The sequence below is a fragment of the Chlorocebus sabaeus genome, chromosome 11, assembly GCF_047675955.1.
Source record: "Chlorocebus sabaeus isolate Y175 chromosome 11, mChlSab1.0.hap1, whole genome shotgun sequence".
Lineage (NCBI taxonomy): Eukaryota > Metazoa > Chordata > Mammalia > Primates > Cercopithecidae > Chlorocebus > Chlorocebus sabaeus.
In genome coordinates this window covers 101,267,016-101,286,320 of record NC_132914.1, presented here as the reverse complement: position 1 = coordinate 101,286,320, position 19,305 = coordinate 101,267,016, and the positions used below count along the sequence as shown (strand labels likewise).

The 19,305-nt window shown below is 42.4% G+C and overlaps 1 protein-coding gene across 1 annotated transcript in view; it reads left to right on the top strand.

The window, feature by feature from the left end:
• Positions 1-19,305, top strand: part of GLT8D2 (glycosyltransferase 8 domain containing 2) — a 74,179-nt gene that overhangs the window by 9,197 nt on the left and 45,677 nt on the right. Inside the window, 1 exon segment of the mRNA XM_073021043.1 lies at positions 5,271-5,656. The gene's annotated coding sequence lies outside the window, so the exon portion shown is untranslated.

The following is a 19,305-nucleotide window of genomic DNA, read 5'->3' as shown; positions in this document are numbered from 1 at the left end:
AAGGCAGACCCAGTTAGCAAGAAGAAACGATGAACATCTGACTTTCAACTAGTAAGAAATAAACACAGAATAATAATGACTCAGATACATGTTTTGTTGACAAATGATACCACAAATATAAAATGCATGTGAAATGCATACATATTGCATGCGGTTGCACTCAGGCATGTAACTAAATCTAACCAAAGTTACTTGACCACTTAAGGGTTTATTTTCATCACATAGCAAGATTTTCCATAAGTAGTTCGTTCAGGGCTGCTGTGGTGATTCTCTGCCATCTTTAGCATATGCCAGGCTGCAGAATGACACAGTGACAGAGACCCCATTCATATCATGCAAGGATATTTTTCATTTACTTCTACAGATCTACTCTCCACCCTTCAACCTGTTCAGTGTCCTGAGAGGCTAACCTCAATGGATTATAGCACTTGAGCTCCTTGCCCTCTGACTTCTAGTTGGATTTGGTCAATGGGAGACATTACCAACAGGAGACTGTGAGGCTAGGGTAATCAGCCCCTGGTTCCTTTTGTGCAGAGCACCACAGATTGGCTGTATCCCAGTGGGAGGGCTGCTCTTGCTGGCCACCCCTCTCCATATCCTCTCTCCAAGTCCTGGAAACCACTCTCTCATTGACCTTCAGAGTTTGGGGTTGTAATAACTCCCTGCTATTGCTACCCCCAGGGTACTGCATCATCTCTTAACCATGTTTCCCTGACAGTGATTATACCTTTTCAATTAGTGCCTTTTAAAAATGTCTCCACCATTACCTTATTCGAGGGAGCTGTCTGTATCCCGCCAGGACCCTGACTGATTCAACTGTGTAGTCACTGTGCACAGCCAATGTGGCCATATGCAGCAGCACAGTGCGGGCCTCTTATCCTCAGGGCTACAAGGTGGCTACTTCACATACAAGGTTCAAGGCTGGATTTTAAACAGGAAAAAAGGGCAAAAGACACCAAAGAGCTCTTTGCCAGGAAAACACTAGCTTTCGAGGAAGTGCTAGACAGCAGACATCTGCTCACATGCCACTCTAGCTGCAAGACATCCAAGGAGGAGAATCTTCTCAAATGGGCATATTGCTGTTCAAATGAAATCATGTTTCTATTCGAAGGGAAAAATAATGCTGCAATGAATATGGGGAGGCAGATGTCCAAAGGAAATAAAATCAGTATTTCAATGGGGAGGCAGATATCTCTTTGAAATACTGATTTTATTTCCTTTGGACATCTGCCTCCCCATATTCATTGCAGCATTATTTATCATAGTCAAGATATGGAATCAACTTAAGTATCCATTGATGGATGAATGGATAAAGATATTGTGGTACATATATGCAATGGAATATTATCCAGCCATAAAAAGGAAATCCTGCTATTTTTGACAATATGGATGAAACTTGAGGGCATTATGCTAAATGAAATAAGCCAGATACAGAAAAACAAATATGTATAATTTTACTTGTATTTGGAATCTAAGAAAGTCAAACTCATAGAAGCAGGGAGTAGGTAGAATGGTGGTTACTAGGGTGAGGGGAGGGGAAAATGGGGATATGTTAGTCAAACAGTATAAACTTTCAGTTATAAGATGAGCAAGTTCTGGGGATCTAGTGTAGAAAATGGGTGGTGTTGGATGTGTTAATTGATTCGATTGTAGTAATCATTACATAGTGTATGTGCATATCAAGTCAACACATTGTACATCTTGAATGTATTCAGTCTTTATTTGTCAAACATTTAAATTTAAAATTAAATATTCAATTATATATTATTAATTCAATTTCAATTAAATATTATTTTTGTTTAAAAACAACAGCAATAAAAACTTCCATTTCTTGAGTCCTTACTGAATGCCTTACATGCATGATGTCTTTTAACCCACACAAGAGTCCAATTGGCAGTCCCCACTTAACAGATGAGGAAACTGGAGGTAAGACCTGTGGCTGAGCTCACACTAGGTCTGTCTGTCTCTGAAGCCCACTCTGGTGTCATGCATATCCTCTGTTTCTTTTCTTATTTCTTCCCCAGGGAAGAATCTGTGCATACAGTGTGGACATCTAAGTCATAGATAACAAGCCTATTGCACCCTTGGAGTATGGCACAGCGAGGATAAAGGAGAAAGAAGCTGGAATCAGAGACAGTGAGGGTCAGGGAGAAGTTCTACAACATTCTCTGCTAGGTGGATGAGAGATGCAAAGGAGATGACATGATCTGTGAAGGAAATTGCACAGGGCAGGTGTCAGCTCAGGCTGCTGTCCACATGATGCCTGGGACACGTCTGAGGGACTGGCCTGCTGCACCTGACGGCACATAATTCTGGAAGGGCAGTGGGAAACCCTGAGCCAGAAGTGGTTATCTTATTTTCGCTCATGTGTGTGCAGTGAGTATTTAAAGTATAGTATATTGCACTGCCCCTGAACCTTCTGACTTCCCAGAGGTGACCGATGTTTTAGCTAAAAACATTTAGCTAAATGTTTGAATGGAATTGTGCTTTAAAATAAGGTACAACTTGCTCAGCATGGTGGTGCATGACTACAGTCCCAGCTACTCGGGAGGCTGAGGAGAAAGGCCCAAGAGTTCAAGTCCAGCCTGGGCAACATAGCAAGACATGCCTCTAATAATAATAATAATAATTAATAAATAAAATAAGGTACAAGATGCTGGGGGTCAAGAGAGAAGAGGAGTGGCATCATGTCAAGCCTCTCCAGGAGAAAGGACACACTTGCCAGATTGTGTGGGGGCTTTAGAATAGGGGCACATAAGGGATCACAAGGCAGTCAATAATTCTACACAAGCAGCAAATTTGATGCTGAAGGATGACCAATGTGGATGCCACTTAACCCTACTGTTGCAGCCCCAGATCCTAGTATTTGAAACATGCCTCAAGAACGAAACACTTAAGAAGTGCTGAATAAGAATTCCAATCCTGGCTTCATCACTAACTTGCTTTGGGAACTAGGGCTTTAATTTGCTCAAAGCCTCAGTTTGCTCATCTGTAAATTGGGGCAAATAACATTTGTTCAATTTACCTACCAGAAATGTTGTGTGGCTAAAAAGGAATAGAAGATATGAAAATGCTTTGGCTATATTCAAAGTTCTATATACGTGGAAGATATTCAGGATCCTCCCACCTTCAAAGTTCATGTCTAAGAAAATCCCTACTAAATCCTTTAGAATGGAACTGCTTAATATAGTAGCCACTAGCCACAATGACTACTGAGTACTTAAATGTGACTAGTGCAACTGAGGAACTGAATTTTTAATTTTTATTTAACTGTAATTTTAATTGAAAAACTGATACTCTATTCAATTACTGGAAAATTTTTAAGTACATTTGGACCAACCTGGATTTGTGAATCTACTTTTTTTCCTAGTGTTTTTTCTAATTTTTTTATTGATACATAATAGATATACATATTTTGAGTGTGCATTTAAACATTTAATATTAATACATTCATATAATTTTAAAGATGAAATCAGTGTAACTGAGATATCCATTACCTTAAATGAATCTACTTTTTAAATGGTAAATTTTATAAAATCTACATATATGTGCAGTGTTTCTGTTTAAATTTAGTGTTTGAATTGAGATGTGCTGCAAGTGTACAATACACACCAAATTTCAAAGACTTAGTTAAAAAAAAAACACTGGGAAGGGTAGGAGGAAGGGAGAGATAGGGAGAGATTTGTTAAAGAATATAAAATTATAGCTAGATAGGAGGAATACGTTTTAGCGTTCTATATGACTGTAGTATGGCTATAGTTAACAATAATATACAGTTTCAAAGAGCTAGAAGGAGGATATTGAATGTTTCCAACATAAGCATCAATATTTGAGATTATAGATACACTAATTACAGAGTTCTGATCACTATACATTATATATATTGAAACATCACTATGTACCCCATGAATATATACAATTATTACATGAATATGTATCAAATTAAATTTTTTTTTTTTTTTTTTTTTTTTTTTTTTTTTGAGAGGGAGTCTGAGTCTGGCTCTGTGGCCCAGGCTGGGGTGCAGTGGCCGGATCTCAGCTCACTGCAAGCTCCGCCTCCCGGGTTTACGCCATTCTCCTGCCTCAGCCTCCCGAGTAGCTGGGACTACAGGCGCCTGCCACCTCGCCCGGCTAGTTTTTTTGTATTTTTTAGTAGAGACGGGGTTTCACCATGTTAGCCAGGCTGGTCTCGATCTCCTGACCTCGTGATCCGCCCGTCTCGACCTCCCAAAGTGCTGGGATTACAGGTCAAATTAAATTTAAAAACAAAACAGATATATAAATCATCTTCTTAATAATGTTTTATATTATGTGTTGAAATGATAACATCTTATATATATTGGGTAAAGTAAAATATATCATTAAGATAAATTTTACCTCTTTGTACTTTTTTCTTAATGTGGCTACTAGAAAATTTTAAATTATAGCCAGGTGTAGTGATGTGCACCTGTAATCCCAGCTACTCAGGAGGCTGAGACGTGAGGATCGCCTGAGCCTTGGAGTTCACGGCTGCAGTGAGCTGTGGTCACTCCACTGCACTCCAGCCTGAGTAACAGAGCAAGACCCTGTCTCTTTAAAAAAAAAAAAAAGAAAAAAGTGCAATTGGCTGGACGAGGTGGCTCACGCCAGTAATCCCAGCACTTTGGGAGGCTGAGGTGGCAGATCACCTAAGGTCAGGAGTTTGAGACCAGCCTGGCCAAGATGGCAAAACCCCAAGACTCTGTCTCAAAAAAGAAAAAAAACACACAAAGTAAAATTACAGTGTGGCTTGCATTTTATTTCTGTTGGAGAGCACCACTTTAGAAAGAGACAGTGAGCAGGGAGATCTTTATATCCTTATAGGAACTAGGAAGAGGAGCCACTGCAGAAATAAATTCTGTGATCCCAGACAAAGTGCTAGCACCATCTCCTGGGTTTGAGAACCCATACAGAACAGCGCAGATTGCTGTTGAGGTCAGCTCCCAGCTCCCTGCCTCATTCCTCTCTGATTCCTCTTTTGTTCAGGCACAAAAACACTCCATCTTGAAACTTTTGTCATTATTGCTTTGGTAGAAGGAGACTACAATTGTTACCTGGGTTTTGAGTTGGGGACAACAGCATTTCAACGACTAGGAGATTTCAGGAGAAGCTAGTGGCCATGAAGATTCTCAAAATCAGCATGAACTTTATTTTTCACTTGTGTTCTTTAAAAGTTTGCTTCGACCCAACATGTGGTAGAACTTCACCCTGCAAGCATTTGCTCTTCTCTGGTTTTGTGTCTTTTCCTCCAGAACCGCGTTGTTTTTTGAATGTTTTGCACGCAGCCAGAGGAAGTCTGGCTCATCCGAGTCGGCCAGCCGAGCACATCTGGAAGTGGTTTCTGGGGCCGCCCCTCTCTGCCAGCGCAACTCCTGGGTTCCCAGCACAGAGGTGGAAGAAATCCGAGACGCTCCAAAGTCAACGCAAGCAAAGGGGAGTGCGGGTCGGGGAGGAATATTCATTTGGAAACTTAATATTGGCCTTGGGGCTCTCCAGCCCTTTGGGACTTCCAATGGGATCTTAGAAGCAGCAGAAGCATCGTGAGGGCGGCAGCCCAGGGCCAGCCACGATTTGAACGCTCTGCCTTACAGCTCTTCTGGACCGAGGAGCCCAAAGCCGTACCCTCACCATTCACCAGGTAAATAGAGAAATTTACGAGCAGCGTGCAGTGGTTCAATTTTATCCTGGCCGGTCTGCAGCAGTTCTTTATTCTGCTACAGACCTAAGAAAGCAAATCAGAGGTGTCAGATTGCCCCACACAAACTTTGCCTTCAGAAACTTCCCAGTACGAATTTGTAGCATTCCAGCGGAGCCCTTTTCGGCCATTTCCAGCAAATCCAGTGTGCAATGTTTTTCACATCCTGGGCTGCTTTTCCAGACCTGAGTTTGTCCTCCTCCTCTCCACAAATATTATAATTTACTATTTGTATCAGATTTTAAACATAAAAATCAGCAGTTAGGATGTGGGTGAATGCTAGCATTTAATGAAGGTATGTCCTGAGCCACAAATGATTTAACTGAGCTGTGATTCATGTTTTCAGAATCTGTCTTAGGAAGCTGTTCTGAGGATCTCCATCCCCCCAGAAAGAACTGGCCGTTGTGGAAATCCAAGTGAGGCTTATTGTAAATACAGTAGTCATGGTGTTTGGGTTGAAAATGCTTTTTAAACATTAAAAAAAATCTTATGTTTACTTTATGAGCAAGTGTCACACATTGGATAAGCCTGATATATAATTTATGAAATAAGAAGGATAGTTAACATGAGAGTAAAAAAAAAAAAAAAAGTGAGAGAGAGAGTGAGAGAAAGAAAACATGATGATATCTGAATGTCTGGATGTACTTTGGAAAACAAAATCAGTCCTCTCGTTGTTTGGCCCGGTGCAGCCAAGTATCCAAAGTCATATTGGTTGGTTTTTGTCTTTTCCTTTTCCTCCAAATGTTCTGGTGTGGCACTTCTGTGTAATATCCTTTCTATATTACATAATGTAATTCCAGTTCTCCCTTTAATGCACTTGGAAGTAGAGCTGTGCAATGCAGTGGTAAGAACATAGGTTCTGGGGTCAGGCTTACAGGACTGAATCTACGTTCTGCCACTTACACACCTTTCTAAGCTTGACTCCGGGTGAATTTTTTAATTTGCGTGCACCCTAGTTCCTCATCTGTAAAATGGAAATTAAATGACCTAATGTCTATAAAGGACATAATACAGGACCTGCAAAGTAGTTAGGCCTCAGGAAAGGTTAGCTTCTCTGATGGTGCTGATGATGGCAGTGGTGACAACGGTGATCATGCATCCTGTTTTTGGCAACACCTCTGCTTTTGACACATGGTTCCCTCTGACAGTCCAGTCGTCCAAGTGTTCCTCATACCCTAATATGTCATCTCTCCAGCACTTTGGTTTCTTCCTTTCTTCCTTCAAACACCTCTCTTTCTTTTATTTCCCATTCTTTCTTTATTTCTTCTTTGTGCTTCCCCTTTCATTGCTGAGAGAAAATGAGGTTCATTAAGCCACATCCCTCATAGTTTTCATTTCTAGTTCCCGAGGAAAATGATTCTAAATCCTTTTTAATTTCAGCATTTTCCAGAGAATGTTCTGAAAAACAGTCCCATGGGAAACTCTGTGAACTATATTACCCTCTTAGAGATCGCAAGGCATAATAGCATTTTAGAGGTCCTGAGAAGTCCTGTAGTAGAGAGAAATCCTCTTAAGGTTGTTTAACGCAATGATTCCCAAACAGTTGATGGCTGAACCACTTTATCGCATAACATAAGTTAACATTTCTAGGACCACACTTTGGGATGTGCTATTCTGGCCACACTTGTTTTCGTTTTGGTTCCTCTTATGGACATCCTATTTCCCACCTTCCCTGGAGCTCATCCAAGGGGATACCTTGTTTTTCCTTCTCAAGTTAAGGACATAAGATTATCATATGTGTTGTATTGGTATATAGAAAATCTGGCCTAAAGTGGAGATCAGAGGTCAGCAAACTTTTTCTGCAACGGGCCTGATAATAAGCCATATGGTTTCTGTTGCAACTGTTCAACTCTGCTGTTGTAATGTTAAAATAGACATAAAGAAAACAAAAAATAAGCATGGCTATGTTCTAACAAAACTTTATTTACAAAAACTAGTGTCAGGCAGGATTTGACCTAGGGCCATAGTTTGCTGACCACTAATCTAAAGGCTTTTTGTGAAAGAATTTCTCATGCCAGCACAGGAGAAAGCAAGACAAATTCTTTGTAAACTGAAGACTCTCTTGTCCTGATCCCCTAGTGCTATGGTCTGAATGTTTGTGTCCCCCCAAAATTCATATGTTGAAACTCTAACTCCCAAGGTGATGCTATTAGGAAGTGGGGCCTTTTGGCAGTGGTAACCTGGTGGTTAGGTCATGAGGACAGCACCATCACCAATGGAATTAGTGCCCTTATAAAATAGGCCTAAGAGACTGAGCACAGTAGCTCACGCCTGTAGTCCCAGCACTTTGGGAAGCCAAGGCGGGTGGATTGCTTGAGGTCAGGAGTTTGAGACCAGCCTGACCAACATGGAGAAACCCCTTCTCTACTGAAAATACAAAAAATTAGCTGGGCATGGTGGCACATGCCTGTAATCCCAGCTACTCGGGAGGCTGAGGTAGGAGAATCGCTTGAACCCAGGAGGTGGAGGTTGTGGTGAACTGAGATCGCACCATTGCACTCCAGCCTGGGCAACAAGAGTGAAACTCTGTCTTAAAGAAAAAAAAAAGAATAAAAGGGCCTAAGAGAGCTGGTTCACCCCTTCCACCATGGAGGACACAGCTAGAACGTGCTATCTATGAACCAGAAAGTAGGCCCTCACTGTCATGCGCGTCCGTATGAAGAGACCACCAAACAGGCTTTGTGTGAGCAGTAAAGCTTTTTAATCACCTGGGTGCAGGTGGGCTGAATCCAAAAAGAGACTCAGCAAAGGGAGATAAGGGTGGGGCCGTTTTATAGCATTTGGGTAGGTAAAGGAAAATTACAGTCAAAGGGGGGTTGTTCTCTGACGGGCAGGAGTGGGGGTCACAGGGTGCTCAGTGGGGGAGCTTTTTGAGCCAGGATGAGCCAGGAAAAGGACTTTCACAAGGTAATGTCATCACTTAAGGCAAGGACTGGCCATTTTCACTTCTTTTGTGGTGGAATGTCATCAGTTAAGGCAGGGCAGGGCATTTTCACTTATTTTGTGATTCTTCAGTTACTTCAGGCCATCTGGGCTTATACGTGCAAGTCACAGGGTATGCGATGGCTTGGCTTGGGCTCAGAGGCCTGACACCAGACACTGAATCTACCGGCACCTTGATCTTGGGCTTCCCAGCTTTAAGAACTATAAGAAATAAAGTTGTGTTGTTTAGAAGCCACCCAGTTCAGGCAGGCATGGTGGCTCATGCCTGTAATGACAGTACTTTGGGAGGCTAACGTGGGAGGATCTCTTGAGGCCCGGAGTTCAAAACTGGACTAGGCAACATAGCAAGACTCTGTCCCTACAAAAAAAATTTTTTAAATTAGCTGGACATGGTGGCGGTGCATGCCTGTAGTCCCAGCTATTTGGGCGACTGAGGTGAGGGGACTGCTTGAGCCCAGGAATTTGAGGCTATAGTAAGCTACAATCATGCCACCATACTCCAGCCTGGGCTAAGGGAGGAGACTACCCCTCATATCATCTTATGCCCAATTTCTGCCTCCAAATAAAGAAGTGAAAACTAAAAGGCAGAAATGAAATCCACAGGCAGACAGCCCGGCGCCGCACCCTGGGCCTGGTAGTTAAAGATCGACCCCTGACCTAATTGGTTCTGTGATCTATATAGATTACAGACATTGTATAGGAATGCGCTGTGAAAATCCCTATCTTGTTTTGTTCCGATCTAATTACCGGTGCATGCAGCCCCCAGTCACATACCCCCTGCTTGCTCAATCAATCACGACCCTCACACATGCACCCCCTTAGAGTTGTGAGCCCTTAAAAGGGACAGGAATTGCCCACTCGGGGAGCTCAGCTCTTGAGACAGAAGTCTTGCCGATGCCCCTGGGCGAATAAACCCCTTCCTTCTTTAACTCGGTGTCTGAGGAGTTTTGTCTGAGGCTTGTCCTGATACAGGGCGATAGAGTAAGACCGTGTCAAAAAAAAAAGGCCACCCAATTAATGGTATTTTGTTGCAGCTCAGTGAATGGAGTAAGACACCTGTTCTATGTATCTTGGTGAATCTTGAGTAAACCTTTCACATATAGCAAAAAGTCAAAAGGCAAGAGGTATTTTGTTAGAGGACAGACTCCTGAGTCCTGCTTTTGTCCTTTCTCTTTCCTTCAGTGAACCCTTACTCTTGTCCTGTTAATGACTTTGTAGCTTGCATAGCTTAAAATGAAGTGCTCTGTTAAATGTGTTTTATGCATTTGAGAACTTCAGGGTGCAAGTCTTGCAGAGTTAACTTACAGAGCTTATGTCAGTTGCTTGACACAGTGATAGCAACCATAGCGATGGAAAGTGGTTGGCTGTAGTAACTCTCAAGGTGGTTAAGAATGTGAACTCAGAGCCAGGCTGCCAGCGTGTAAATATTAGCTCTGCCACTCATTAGTTGTGTGACCCTTGGCAGATCTCTTAATTCTCTGAGCCTCAGTTTTCTTACCTGTGTATTGGAATAATAACCTTAAGGAGTTATTGTGATAATCAATGAATTATATTTGTAAAAGTCTTAGAACAATGCCTGGCACCTGGAATTGCTACGTAAGTGTTAACATAATAATAGTTAATACTTATGTAGCAATAGTTTTGTACTATACAGAACAATCCCATTTTACAGATGGGGTTTTGTAAGTCACCCACAATTACACAGCTAATTGGGATTCACAGTCAGCTCTGTCTAAGGATAAAGCCCATATTTCCACTAATGTACACAGCTCTCATATTTAAGTCATTCAACAGTACTTTTAGGAATCCCCCCTTTTATCTTCCCTTTGATTCCCAGATCATTTCCTATTACTCCCTACCTGTACCCATGGCAGACATGATTAATCAATCACAGCACTCTCCTTCCTTCTTTCCTTCCTTCCTTCCTTCCTTCCTTCCTTCCTTCCTTCCTTCCTTCCTTCCTTCCTTCCTTCCTTCCTTCCAGTAATGGTTTTAGATTTCTTCTCAGTCTGGCAATTCCAACAGCCCATACCATAGCTGATCAGAGCTGACATGTAAAATGAAACATAGGGGCACTGATTTTTGGAGTATTTTTCTGAAGAGCCTTTCCCACTTTGCTTTTTGTTCCAAGGCAGAGCAAATTCCCTTAGCCACTGCCAGGTCTCAAAACATTCTTTCCAGGTTTGGCCACATGTCTAAACTCTTTGGCATCTGGTAAAATGGCTCCCCATGCAAGGTCTTCAGGGGCTTATTTTTAAACTTACAGGCCTCTTCTCATGCCCAGAACAACTCTCTGAACTCTCTTTTTCTTCCTACTCACAGGCCCTAGAACCTCAACCTTCTTTTCTCCCCTCTTTGAAGATGCTACTGCCCAGTGCCTTGACTGCCCTGCAGTGACTCCCAGCTCCACCTCTCTGTCTGTCCTGAAGACAGGCCTGCAGGCAATTTCATGTTAAAGTCTTGGCTATTTATTACCACAGAGAAACCACACACAGAAGTCACTCGGGCTAGGAAAGCTCACAGAGGTGAAAGGGGCGCAGTTCTGGGGCTCTTTGTTGTGATGGTAGCAGGAAGGCTGATAAGACAACCAGAGCCCTCTGCTTTTATTCCTGGAGTGGGATCATCAGCAGTTCCCCTCCTTCTGGTTGACCCTTTTCTTTCTGGGACTGAAGAGCAGAGCAACAAGAACCTCTTCCCTTTTCTTTCTCTCTCCTGATTCTCATTGATTCAACACACATTTATTGAGTTCCCACCTTGGGGCAGGACAGGCAGATGGAGGTGAGGAAGCCACAGTCTCTGTCCTCAGTGGTCTGTCTGGTGGTTTAATAGAGGAGACAGGCACACCACAGTATTAGACAACGGTCTGGTTAGGCTGGGCTCAGTGGCTCATGTGTGTAATCCCAGTATTTGGGAGGCCAAGGTGGGTGGATCACTTGAGGTTAGGAGTTTGAGATCAGCCTGGCCGAAGTGGTAAAACTCCCATCTCTACTAAACACACACACACACACACACACACACACACACACACACACACAAAGAATAAAAGAATAAAAGCCAGACGTTGTAGCCCACGCCTGTAGTTGCAGCTACTTGAGAGGCTAACGCACAAGAAGGCTGGGAGGCAGAAGTTGCCAGTGAGCCAAGATCATGCCACTGCACTCCAGCTTGGTTGACAGAACAAGACTCCATCTTAAAAAAAAAAAAATTCTGGTGAGTGCAGGGATAGGAATGGAGACTGGAGGAGCACCCAGCCAGGGTAATTAGGTGAGGCTTCCTGGAGGAGGCAGTGCCTGAGTTGAATTTTCAATGCGCAAGCAACAATTTGTTAGGGAAGGAGGAAGGGGAAGGCTGTTCCAAGCAGAGGGGACTGCCTGAATCAAAGTCCAGAGGGAAGAAAAGTATAGACTTGGGTGTGGAGGACAGTGGAGGCCCGGAGACTGCGAAGCAGTTTGGCATGGACAGAGGCATGCCACGGAGGACCAGTGGCCAACTTAAGAAGCTCAGGCCTTAACCTCCTGTAGCAGCTTCCAGTGAAAGGCTTTAGGCAGGAAAGGAACACTCAGAGTTGGGTTTCAATCATTCAGGACAATTCTACCCGGCAACTGGCTTGTATTTTCAAAAAAAAAAAAAAAAATTAATGTCATCCAAAAAGGCAGTGGGTATGGGATGGGGCTGATCAGGAGTAAAAAATAATAATAATAAAAAAAGACAATATTTGAATAATGGGGGAAACTTGAATATGGACTGCTTACTGGATGTTATTAATGTGATTTTAGGTGTAATAATGGCATTGGGGATATATAGGAGAATGTCCTTCTTTTAAAGATAGATATGCTGAAATATTTAGGGGGAGAAGTGTCATGATGTCTACAATTTCCAAAAATATATATGTGCATATGAAGTTCAGTTAAGTAAATATGTCACCATGTTAGCAACTGGTGGATCTGGGTGAAAGGTATGTGACTATTTATTCTTCGAACTTTTCATCAGACTTGAAATGTTTCAAGTGAAAAAAGGAAAAAGGAAATCAAAACAAAAAATTAAGGCTACTCAAGCTGCATTTGTGCTTCAAATGAACTTGATATGATTATCAAACAACAAAAACTTACTATGGCCGTTAGGCCAGTGATGGATTGAGGAAGGGGAAGGTACAGAAATTCTAAAGACAGGAAGACCAGGTGGGAGGTTATTGCCGAGGTGTAATTAGTAGGACTCAGTGACTGAAGGAGAATTTGGAAAGAGCAGTTGAAGAGGAATCTGAGAACCCCAGAGAAGGAGTTTCTGTAGGGGAGGTGCTGATTTCAGTTGTGAGTGTAGGGGGTTTGAGATACTTGTGCAGCACCCTGAGGAGAGGGTTGCACATTCATCCTTTCGGTCCATAAATGTTTTCTGAGGGCTTATATTGCCAGGCACTTGTCTAGATGCTGGATATATGGCAATGAATGAAACAAAATTTCCTGCCTTCATGGGGCTTATGATCTATCATTTGGAGGGCAGACAGTACACTGGTGATGAGGAGGCAGTCTGTTGGAAGATAGTAATTGCTGAGAGGATGCAATTTGTGCATTGTTGGGGTTAGAGGCTTTTGACTAAGAGACTGAGATACATGAGGGAGCACTCCATGTAGATATCTGGGAAGAGGATTCCAGGCAGCAGGAATAGCACGTGGCAAGGCTCTGAGGCAGGAGGCTGTCTGGCAAGGAAGCCAGTGTGATCATGCGAGACCTGATGGAAGGATGCTGTAATGACTTTGGTTTTTACTCTGAGAGAGACAGGAAGGTCTTGGAAGGTTTTGAACAGAGCACAGCACAATGTGACTCATATTTTCACAGGTTCACTCTGGCTGCTTTATTGAAAATCAGCTGAAGGGAGACAAAGGCAGAATAACATAGTCAAAGGCTAATAATGTGCCAAGGTGGAGCCACAGAAGGTGGTAAAAATTCTGGATCTATTTTGAAAGTAGAACTGACAAGATTTACTGTTAGTGCAAATGGGAATGAGAAACAGTGAGGAGTCAAGGAAACACCAAGCTGAATTTTTGTGGAGCAATTTAAAAAACAGAGTCACAGCTGGGCGCGGTGGCTCACACCTGTAATCCCAGCACTTTGGGAGACTGAGGTGGGCAGATCACCTGACATCAAGAGTTCAAGACCAGCCTGGCCAACATGGCGAAACTCCGTCTCTACTAAAAATACAAAAATTAGCTGGGCGTGGTGGTGCACACCTGTAATCCTAGCTACTAGGGAGGCTGAGGCAGGAGAATCTCTCAAACCTGGGAGGCAGATGTTGCAGTGAGCCAAGATTGCACCACTGTATTCCAGCTTGAGAGACAGAGCAAAACTCCATCTCAAAAATAAAAATAAAAACTAAATGGAATCACCATGAACTGATTTGGGGAAGATTATGTGAGGGGCATGTTTCGGGGGAAATACCAGAAGCTCAGTTTTGGACACGTGGATTCCTGTAAGTGGAGATGCCAAGTGGCATCTGGAGTCTGGAATCCATGTGAGAAGGCTGGCCTGGAGACAAATTTGGGAGTTGTCATCATTTAAATTATATTTAAAGCCATGAGACAGGATAAAGTCTCCTAAGGAGGGAGTTTAGAGAAGGAAGAGAAGAAATCACCAAGGTGTTCTAACATGTAGATGTTTAGGAGGTAGGAGCAACCAGTGAAAGAGACTAAGAATGAGCCATCAGAAAGGTGGAGGAAAAGCAGGTGAGCCGAGTCCCCTGGACCACGTACAGGACGCGTATAAGGAGGAGAGAGCGGGCACGTAATCTGCTAGCCAGAAGATGTTCCTCCCAGACTCTGCCCCATTCCAGTTTCTCTTGGTTCCAGATCTCTGGCTTTTACTCTACCCCAAGCTTGTCCAACCCGTGGCCCACAGGTCGCATGCAGTGCTGGACAGCTCTGGATGTAGCCCAACACAAATTCGTCAACTTTCTTAAAACATTATGAGATTTTTGTGTGTGTGTGATTTTTTTTTGTTTAGTTCAAAAGATGTGGTTCATGTTAGTGTATTTTATGTGTGGCTCAAGACAATTCTTCTTTCAATGTGGTCCAGGGAAGCCAGAAGATAGGACACTCCACCCTACACATTCTTAAGCTGTCCGGCATCACTTCCTTGGTTCTCCGGTTTTCCATCCCTGAAACTATCAGTTTTCTACCTCTTTATAACTCTGATCCCTCTCTTAATTCCCCACAATCAGCTTATCCCAGGGCTTCAGTTCTGCAAACATTTCTTGAGCACCTATTTAATCTACTGGAATATCTTTGACTTCAAATACCAGAAACACTGATTTACAGCAGCTTAAACACATGGGTTGATTTCTCTTACATAAGAAGTTTGGAGGAGGTAGGTATTGATGGCATTGATTCAGCAGTTCAATGACATAAGAGCTGACCATTCTGTGTAGCTCTTGACCTCTCCCTCATGGTCTCAAGGTGGCTGCCTAGCTCCAGCCATTATGGCCCCATGCAAGGCGGGAGGAAGGGGGAGTTGACACTTCATCCAGAAATGAGAAGTTTTCTCAGATGTTCCCAGTAGATTTCCACTTAAGTCTCTGAACATCAGATCTATATTATGTGGCTACTACTAGCTGCAAAGAAGGCTGGTAAAATCTTTATTTGCATTTTCCTGTCTCTCATGTGGAAACAGGCAAAGGAGAAAAGGATGGGAAGAGCTGTTGGATCTGCCAGCTATCAAGGCTGCCGCACTACCAAGTGCCAAATGCTTGCCATGAACTGGAAATACAGAAATGATTAACGTAGTACCCATCCTGTCCCTGGAGTTTGCATTCTACTAAGGAAACATAGAATGAACAGAGTATCTTGGCTTGGTTTGGTGGGGACCAGGAGCCTTCCCTGACCCCCATGATCTGAGTCAGGTGCCCCTCCTTGATGCTTAAACAATATCCCATGCTTACATCCACCAAGGCATCTAAGCATACTGCATTGCCATTATATATTTACTGGTGTCTCCCCTTCCCTTCCCCCAAATGTGGACTAACTGAGGACTTACGTTTGAATCTCTAGTGCCTGGGTGCCTGGTATATTTGTAGAGGTTGAGTAAATGTTTGTTGAATGAATAAATGAAATGTCAAGGGAGCCACCCTAATTACCTTCTTGTCCTGGGGGTTGGGCCCTTATCCCCTCTTAGCTTTTTGTTGTTGTTGCTGTTATTGTTGAGAAAGAGTCTTGCTTTGTCACCCAGGCTGGAGTGCAGTGGTGTGATCTATGTTCACTGCAACCTCTGCCTCCCAAGTTCAAGCAATTCTCCTGTCTCGGGCTCCTGAAGAGCTGGGATTACAGGTGCGTGCCACCACACCCAGGTAATTTTTTTTTTTTTTTTTTTGTGGCAGAGTCTCTCTGTCTCCCAGGCTGGAGTGCAATGACACGATCTTGGCTCACTGCAACCTCTGCCTCCCGGGTTCAAGTATTCTCTTATCTCAGCCTCCCGACTAGCTGGGATTACAGGCGCCCACCACAATGCCCAGCTAATTTTTGTATTTTTAGTAGAGACAGGGTTTTACCATGTTGGCCAGGCTGGTCTTGAACTCCTGACTTCAGATGATCCACCCACCTCGGCCTCCCAAAGTGCTGGGATTACAGGTGTGAGCCACCACGCCCGGCCCCACACCCAGCTAATTTTTGTATTTTCAGTAGAGATGGGGTTTCACCATGTTGGCCAGGCTGGTCTCGAACTCCTGACCTCAAGTGATCTGCTCACCTAGGCCTCCCAAAGTGCTGGGATTACAGGTGTGAGCCACCGTGCCCAGCCCCTTATCATTTTTAGCTATAACTAGTTAACTCATATTTACATTCTAATAGCAAAATCTCTAACACCTTGCCAGAAAACAGTGCTGACTCCCCAATCACTTTTGTAAGATTAAAAATAAATTTATTTATTCTCATATTCAGTAGAATTCTGAACTTACAAATTTACAGCCAGTAAAGTTACAATACAGCATCTAAGAAGTTAAAAGTACCTATACACTCAAGTCTCATAGTACTTAGAAAATGGGATGCTTAATTTTTCAATTTGTTGTTTTTTATTTCCAAGAGATGTATAGTTAATCTGACTCATTTGAATAACAGTGAGTGAATTGCAGATACTGTTATCAAAGATAGCAATTTTACAGGCATAAATACTTTTTTTATTATTATACTTTAAGTTCTAGGGTACATGTGCACAACATGCAGGTTTGTTGCATAGGTATACATGTGCCATGTTAGTTTGCTGCACCCATTAACTCGTCATTTACATTAGGTATTTCTCCTAATGCTATCCCTCCCCCTGCCTCCACCCCATGACAGGCCTTGGTGTGTGATGTTCCCTGCCCTGTGTTCTCATTGTTCAATTCCCACCTATGAGAGAGAACATGTGGTGTTTGTTTTTCTGTCCTTGTGATAGTTTGCTCAGAACGATGGTTTCCAGCTTCATCCATGTCCCTGCAAAGGACATGAACTCATCTTTCTTTTATGGCTGCATAGTATTCCATGGTGTATATGTGCCACATTTTATCATTGATGGACATTTGGGTTGGTTACAAGTCTTTGCTATTGTGAATAGTGCCGAAATAAACATACGTGTGCATGTGTCTTTATAGTAGCATGATTTATAATCCTTTGGGTATATACCCAGTAATGGGATGGCTGGGTCAAATGGTATTTCTAGTTCTAGATCCTTGAGGAATTGCCACACTGTCTTCCACAATGGTTGAACTAGTTTACACTCCTACCAACAGTGTAAAAGCGTTCCTGTTTCTCCACATCCTCTCCAGCATCAGTTGTTTCCTGACTTTTTAATGATCGCCGTTCTAACTGGCATGAGATGGTATCTCATTGTGGTTTTGATTTGCATATCTCTGATGACCAGTGATGATGAGCAGCAGTTTTTCATGTGTCTGTTGGCTGCATAAATGTCTTATTTTGAGGAGTGTCTATTCATATCCTTTGCCCACTTTTTGATGGGGTTGTTTTATTCTTGTAAATTTGTTTAAGTTCTTTGTAGATTCTGGATATTAGCCCTTTGTCAGATACGTAGATTGCAAAATTTTTTTCCCATTCTGTAGGTTGCCTCTTCATTCTGATGGTAGTTTCTTTTGCCATGGAAAAGCTCTTTCGTTTAATTAGATCCCATTTGTCTATTTTGGCTTTTATTGCCATTACTTTTGGTGTTTTAGTCATGAAGTCCTTGCCCATGCTTATGTCCTGAATGATATTGCCTAGGTTTTCTTCTAGGGTTTTTATGGTTTTAGGTCTAACATTTAAGCCTTTAATCCATCTTGAATTAATTTTTATATAAGGGGTAAGGAAGGGATCCAGTTTCAGCTTTCTACATATGGCCAGCTAGTTTTCCCAGCACCATTTATTAAATAGGGAATCCTTTTCCCATTTCTTGTTTTTGTAGGTTTGTCAAAGATCAGATGGTTGTAGATGTGTGATGTTATTTCTGAGGCCTCTGTTCTGTTCTGTTGGTCTATATGTCTGTTTTTGTACCAGTACCATGCTGTTTTGGTTACTGTAGCCTTGTAGTATAGTTTGAAGTCAGGTAGCATGATGCCTCCAGCTTTGTATTTTTGCTTAGGATTGTCTTGGCAATGTGGGCTCTTTTTTTGTTCCATATGAACTTTAAAGTATTTTTTTTCCAATTCTGTGAAGAAAGTCATTGGTAGCTTGATGGGGATGGCATTGAATCTATAAATTACCTTGGGCAATATGGCCATTTTCACGATATTGATTCTTTCTATTCATGAGCATGAATGTTCGTCCATTTGTTTGTGTCCTCCTTTATTTCGTTGATCAGTGGTTTGTAGTTCTCCTTGAAGTGGTCCTTCATATCCCTTGTAAGTTGGATTCCTAGGTATTTTACTCCTTTTGTAGCACTTGTGAATGGGAGTTTACTCAAGATTTTGCTCTCTGTCTGTTACTTGTGTATAGGAATGCTTGTGATTTTTGCACATTGATTTTGTATCCTGAGACTTTGCTGAAGTTGCTTATCAGCTTAAGGAGATTTGGGGCTGAGATGAGGGAGTTTTCTAAATATACAATGATGTTATCTACAAACAGGGACAATTTGACTTCCTCTTTTCCTAATTGAATACCCTTTATTTCTTTCTCTTGCCTGATTGCCCTGGCCAGAACTTCCAACACTGTGTTGAATAGGAGTGGTGAGAGAGGGCATCCCTGTCTTGTGCCAGTTTTCAAAGGGAATGCTTCCAGTTTTTGCCCATTCAGTATGATATTGGCTATGGGTTTGTCATAAATAGCTCTTATTATTTTGAGACACATTCCATCAATACCTAGTTTATTGAGAGTTTTTGGCATGAAGGTCTGTTGAATTTTATTGAAGGCCTTTTCTGCATCTATTGAGATAATCATGTGGTTTTTGTTGTTGGTTCTGTTTATGTGATGGATTACGTTTATTGATTTGTGTATGTTGAACCAGCCTTACATCCCAGGGATGAAGCCAATTTGATCATGGTGGATAAGCTTTTTGATGTGCTGCTGGATTCAGTTTGCCAGTATTTTATTGAGGATTTTTGCATTGATGTTCATCAGGGATATTGGTCTAAAATTCTCTTTTTTTGGTTGTGCCTCTGCCAGCCTTTGGTATCAGGATGATGCTGGCCTTGTAAAATGAGTT